This window comes from Chenopodium album, chromosome 4, assembly GCF_948465745.1.
Source record: "Chenopodium album chromosome 4, dcCheAlbu1.1, whole genome shotgun sequence".
Taxonomy (NCBI): Eukaryota; Viridiplantae; Streptophyta; class Magnoliopsida; order Caryophyllales; family Amaranthaceae; genus Chenopodium; species Chenopodium album.
The window spans coordinates 30821381-30828438 of record NC_137837.1 but is presented as its reverse complement, the minus strand read 5'-3'; the positions used below and the strand labels follow the sequence as shown (position 1 = coordinate 30828438).

The 7058-nt window shown below is 36.3% G+C and overlaps 1 long non-coding RNA gene across 2 annotated transcripts; it reads right to left on the bottom strand.

Moving 5' to 3' along the window:
• Nucleotides 1–990: 990 nt before the first annotated feature.
• On the bottom strand, nt 991–4703 carry LOC145626896 (uncharacterized). Of its 2 annotated transcripts, XR_014111148.1 has the most exons (4): nt 4428–4703; nt 3558–3672; nt 2410–2699; nt 991–1346 (listed from the first exon to the last, which is right to left on the bottom strand). It is a non-coding gene; the product is annotated as an uncharacterized LOC145626896 (long non-coding RNA). The 2 variants fall into 2 exon arrangements; XR_014111147.1 differs by having other exon boundaries at nt 2410–3672.
• Nucleotides 4704–7058: the final 2355 nt, after the last annotated feature.

Below are 7058 nucleotides of genomic sequence, written 5' to 3'. Positions count from 1 at the left end.
TTCTAAATTATGGGTCCAGATTATAACCAACAAGTATCTTAAATATAGCAACTTCCTAGACTGTAATTTAAAATATTCATATTCGATTAATTGGAAAGAAATCCTTGCTGGTAGGTGCAGACACCCATTTGTGTTTCCCAGCATCGCCTGACGACAGGTTCGTCGCCTGGCGCTGCAGTGCCGCGCCTGGCAACAAGCTCTGTCGTTGGCGACAGGATGTAGTTTTATTCTTTTTCGAACTCTAACTTTTTTTATCAATTCCGGACTATTTTCTTATAAATAGGGTCCTCTGACCTCTGTTTCCATAACCAGAATTCTCTAATTCTTCTCTCTCTCTAAGCTAAAGCTTATTGTTTCTCCCTCTAGCTTTTCTAAACTAGCCTTTTACAAAACACAATTCCGCAAACAGTAGATCTAGACACACCTATCCAAGTTCGATGTTGCCTTCGCCCTAGACGTGAAAGGTTGATACCTTATGAGGGTTTGATCCCAAATCCAGTGTAAACTTTTTAACTCCCTGTTTCAATTATTTAATTTAATTTTATTATTTTCCTTGAAGTTGCTAACGTGTGTATTTTGTTATTAGAAAGAGGTATGAGGCATCATAGTAAGTGCTTTAATTGTTTAATAAATCTTTTGATATAGAAATCATGTTAGGATGTTTTATTGCTTCCTAATATCATGCTTAAGGTAATAATTAAAATTTCTAATATCAAGTATGATTATTATGATGTTTCCTATCACTAGTAGAAAAATAAAAAAGAGCACCGGTTCAAAACCCCCCTATAGCACCGGTTTTGAACCGGTGTTCATGTGAGGGATGCCAAAAAGTGAGAGTTTTGCCACCGGTTCAGAACCGGTGGCAATAACACAATTATTAGCACCGGTTCTGCTCAAAACCGGTGCCAAAAATGCCCTAAAAAAACAATTTTTTTTTTTTTGCTTTTTTCACCTGAAATTGTCAGCAGACTGTTATATATATACATAATATACTTGAAACTGATAATTTCATTGATAACCTGTAATTTTACACTTGCAAAAAACAAAGAAAAAGAAATACACTGGATATATTCACTATAACAAGAGAAACAACTTCCTACATACAATCACTAGCAGAGCAGCAGCAGCATAGTAGCAGAGCAACAGCAACAGCATAGTAGTAGAGAAGCATAGTACCAGAGCAGCAGCAGCAGCAGAACAGCAACAGCATAGTAGCAGAGCAGCAGCAGCAGTAGAACAACAGCAGCGTAGTAGCAGAACAGCAGCGAACAGAGATGCAGCGTCCGCCTGAATCTCACACCACGTCACTGGCTTAGATTCTATGGTTTGTGCAGAGCTTGTAAACTCTACGCAAGTATTGAATGATTAACAATAAGTAATTAAGATTATACAAAAGTTGACAAAGAAAAAAGATATTAATGTGCAAGTGGGAAGATCTATGCAAGTAATACTAAAGTAACACTACCATCAAGTGTTGATGTGTTACTAGACGTAAGATTAATTTCTAGGAGCAGTGTTGTCAAAACGATAACAACTCGTAAGAGTTATTCTGCAAGCAAAAGGAATTCTCAAATCCAATTTACCCCACACAACTCCCTCACTGCCCCTACTCTACTCCTTACACACAGCAGCCCGTAATTTCAATTTAAGCCACAAGGCAGCCTCTACACAAACGCACAATCACACCACATAGGAACACATCACAACAGCTCTAATTCACAAACAAGTGCTTTACAGCCCCCATAATCATATGAATTTACATCCAAAATTATTAACAAAATCACATTAGATACTATTATACTCACAAAACCATTACAAACAAAATAGGGCACCAAATCCGCACAACAAAGCACTCACACAAAGATCAGTCACTTGCACCAAAAGATGGTGTCACCGAGGGAATTGCAAGCTGCTATGTCAAAATTATGTCCTTTGCAAACCAAACAGGGCAACCAGATTGCAGAAATCAGCCCATGATCATCACACACACACAAGGAAAACACTATAAGGTATGCAATCCATAAATCATAGAGTAGAAATAGCTTTAGCACAACCATTATACAATTAAAAAACCATTAATTACTGAAATTAGTGAATAAAAATAGCATATACTAATTCCTAATAGCAAATCACAGAAAATAACACAATCAATTCCGATTCCAATTCCGAAAACAATATATGTCGAGTTACTACACAACATCAATTATGAAAAAAAATATGACAATTATCGAGAAACTAATAAAAAATCTACCCTAAAATCACAATCACAAATTCAAATAAAAATACAATAAATTCGCCATATATACATCTACAAATCATATAAGCCAATTCAACTTCAACAATCAAATCAAAATTCTGCAACAAAAATGAATGATAAAATGAAATCAAAGAGAAGAAAGAGAAACTGACCTGTTTGATGGATTCGGCAATTTCAGTGTCAATATCATCGCCGGGAAAGAGAGTGGCGGTGATGGGAGCTCCGGTGGAGAATTGGCTCCAATATCCACCACAGGCAGCGGCTACTGCAGCAGCAGCAGGGCCTGCGAGGCAGCGGCTGCAGCAGTTAAACAACCTTTCACAGTTTGCAGCCATCCCTACAATTCGGTCTTTATCATATGTAGTGCAACATGCAGGCAGCGTCCCTCCGACTCATCTTTCTAGGCCATATCCATTATGTGATGCCAACACCACACACAAATCTGCACCAAAGCACAAAGAAATTAATACAGTTCACCACACACATAGTTCACCGCTGTCATTGGGTGTCCAAAATGAACAAACCTCCTTTCAAGTGGAACTTGGCTGAAGTCAATAAGTAGTAGCCAATTAAAACGGAACATCATAAGCATTATTATAATATTTTTCTAGATGTTATTATTGAAGTATTATAACTCATCAAGACACTTGGCCACTTAACGATATCCAACATAGTACTCAAGTTTGGGTAACATAATCTATATGGTTGTTCAAGATGCATCAGATATAGCCACATGTGATAGTTAACATTCGATAGTCAAAATAGTGCTATATCAGTCAGATGATCGAATGTGATAGTTAACTTGAATCAATCAAGATGCATCAGATATAGCCACATGTGATAGTTAACTTGAATCACTCAGATGATCGAATGCATCATATTTCAAAACAGAAAAAAATAGTGCTATAGTGATTCGGTCATATTCACTATATTTTGATTTATTCATGCAAAAGAGTATATTCAATTTCTCAGAAATTCAGTCCATGGAGACTGAAAAAACTAAACTAATCTGGTAGAAAGTAACTGACAAGAACTAGCTTCAAGACTCCTATTTTAAGATAGAGAACGTTGTAGATCACCAGTGCACCTAAATCGATTCATCTAGCTCATTTCTAGAAAAGAAAACATAATCAAGAACAAGGAACCTAGAACAAGCAAGGAAAGCAGCTCAATAACAGAGAAAATTCTAAGAGCAGACCATAGTAGGATTTTAAAAAACAGAGCATAGAGAACAAATGATATATCAAGGAGCAGAGTAAGAAGATGCCTTGCGGCATTACAAATACAGCTTAAAACATACTAAACCCTCCAGAGCTATCTCTTGTTACGAAGCCTCTACTCTCCTACAAGCTTCAATTCAGCATCCAATCGCTCCTTGTCGTAAAGACAATGTGGCTTCTTAAATGTCTTCCCATCTATACACCATCCATTCACAAAATCATCACTTAGATCATCCAGTTCAACCAAATATACAAAATTTCTCCCTAGAATCTCAAATTTATCATGCATTTTGATAATTTCACAAAACTCACTACTGTTTCTAACCTAATTAGCAGAACAAACCAAACTAATTAACCCAACAGAAAGCTATCAATTTTCTGCATTTCACATACAAAAACAGATCATTACTCTAACATGATAAACCCTAAATTTCCATATTAAGTAAAATGTACAAGCTTTATGACAATAACGATTCAAAATATAAAATCACAAACCCAGCTTATCAAACAATCAATTAAAATTTTCCCAATTGATTTCTAATCTTAAAATTAACTAATCCTAGAAAAAAAGAGATAATGCCCAACACATAGATCGAAATAAATGATTAAAAATATAAACCACAGTAGAAATTGAACAATTAATTCATCATAGTAGCCATCAAAATGTCATAATTTCATCGCTTTCAAAGCAAAACTAAACTCCAAATTCATAATAATCCAACGACATCAACTTACAAAAATGGAATACATCAAAATTTAAAGCCCTAAATTAAGAGCAAGTAAACCCTCAAATCTAACATACACTGATAATAAAAAACAGTCAACCATAACCCTAAACTCTAAATCTGACAAAATCCAATAATTAAACGAATTACCAGTGAAATAAGCACATAAATTAGCAACATAAAGCGAAAATGTGTAAAATTTAAAAAATCCAGACCAGAAATTACCTATCTTCCTGTTCTTCCTGCCTTTACCTTGTACCCTACACTTCGAGAAGAAAAGTGTTGCTTGCGACGCAGTGATGAAAAGGAGATCGGAGGAAAGGGAAATCGGCGGTGGTCGGTGGTGGCTTCGATTGCATGTGACTGCGATTGTGAGGAGAGAGAAGGCAAGAGTGAGGATCTGTCACTGCCGTTGAAGTATCGGATTTCAAGGTGGTGGTGGCTGCAGTGGGAAGCTGTCATGGAGAGAGAGAGAGGAGAGAGAGCAAGGGAGAGGAGAGAGAGGAGAGGATCGAAATAAGGGCTATCGTATAAGGAAAAGCTGGTATTTTTTTTTAAGAATTCCCACCGGTTTGAACCGGTGGTATTTCTCTAATTTGGCACCGGTTTGGTTTGAACCGGTTCCATTTCTATTTTACTAAAACCCGCCTAATTTTTTTCCCAACGGTTTTAAAGAACCGGTGCCAAAATGAATTTTTCTACTAGTGATATTTCTTTCCTAATATTATGCTAGTATCATGTAAGGGCTAAAGATTTAATCTGTAATGTTTAGTGACATTCTAAGCTTTAATGATGATATTATTATGATTGTTATTATGATTATAATTATGATTATGATTATCATGTTGCTTGATATATTATTATTTTTATTGCTTGATCACACCTTTTCTGCATGTTTAAAGGGAATTTGTTCTTGTAATCACTCTTAATAAGATAATTAATAATTTTGTTTAAGGTTAATATGATTATAATCAAGTGATCGCTAATAATAGATTTATTTGTGCATTAATATTCAACCAACATAGATTAAACAGATTTAGAGTAAATCTATTAATTGCATGTTAGTCAGAAAGCGCACATGAATACGAGTAGAATAAAGTAGAGGCCTATTTTTAGGGCGAGTTCTTTCACTTTTAGATTGGATTCGTACGCTCATCCCCGAACACTAGTCATGGTTCCAGACCTATTGGAGTTGACGATCTCATGGATCGTTAAGGGGTGTAACCTTTACCCTGTGAACGGTTTATAAGTTTCTAAAACTTTTTGGTGACTCTTTTGCTCTAGCTTCCTTCCCTTTTGACGCCACCATGCTTAAGTGTATGATCACAGTGGGGCTCAAGTTTAGGATAATGCTTGAAATATTCCCTATAGTTTTTTAGCAACTCCAATGGGGAGGATTTCTATTTTAATTCCTAAAATTTTATTTTGGCAATGATTTAGAATGAGTGGATGAGATTCGAAAAGTTCTAAGTATTTCATGTGCGTAATTTTGATTGACATTATCGGCATAAGCATAAATAGGTTCTCATTGGAAAGACTATCCGTAATGAGTAAAAAACATAGGATTTTTACACGTAAGAAATTTAAGAAATATCTTTCACAACTAGAATCAAAATAATATTGCGAAAACTAAAAAATTCTAAGAACACAGAAAGCTGCTGAGGCATGTAGTAACTAGCGCTAAGAAAACAGAGTTCGTCGCCTGAGAAATAACCTCATCACCTAGAGACAACCTTGTCGTCTGGCGACAGAGTTATTTTCCGGCGACAGACTCTGTTGTCTCGCACTGTTTTCTTCCAATACCGAGCCAGAACTCTGCCTTCTTGTTTTGACTGGTTCTAGCATTGTTTGCTCGATTCTACTTCCTGATTGAGTTTTTCTCTCTTTTGAAACCCATATGTGTTCTACATATGGACAAAATCCTAACGACATTCATGCTGCATCTACCCAATCGAACGCTCCTGGCAACGAAGGGTACATCCAAGATTGTTGAATTCACCAAACCATGGAAGCGAGTTTGACTCGCGGGGTCCCATCCATAAGCGCCCACCCTTCCAAAGGTAAGGCTTTTGCGCGATGCATCCAGACTCATAACCATGGACCCTCTTTGACTAACCTATATCCTTGAACTTTAGAGAACTAGAGCCATGGTTAGGTTGCAAACTCATTGCATCATATTGTGATTACTTAACTACTTGTGCATTCTTTGCTTGTGCATAACCTATGTGTGATTACACTAACCGTTTGTTGAACTTGTGATTGAGTCTAAATAAACTAATTAATGACTAAAAGGACTTTGCTTAATTAATTAATTAATTAATTAATTAACTTGACTAATTAAAGGCTAATAAACCAATAAAATTGACTTAGTACGACTATAAGCATGTCCCTTTAAAGTAAAAATACTGAAAACAGTCCCAGATTAATGTTCTAGCAAAGGCGCAGAGGTTTGGGCTGTGGGGCCAAACACTACTATGCAATGCCTGGTAACAACCCTGTGAAACAACAAAAAATGGAGCTCATGCACGAAAGCTTGAGCAAAATATCCAATGACTATAGATTCCAGGGCATTAGCTCGCAAGGGGTCTTAGTGGACAAGGAACTTCTTCCGTAGAAGTTCAATGCCACTGACATCCCTAAGTTCAAGGCAACAGATAATCCTTACTTCCACTTAAGGGCATTCGAGACCATAATGAACATTAAGGGGATTGATAGGAAAATCTTTCATTTCATGTTTTCCTTATCTCTTGAAACTGTTTGTCAACAATGGTTCTTTCCCCTTGACAAAGAGAAAACCTCTACTTGGGATGCCATTGTAAACGCTTTCATTGATAGATATTAGTGTAATATTCAATT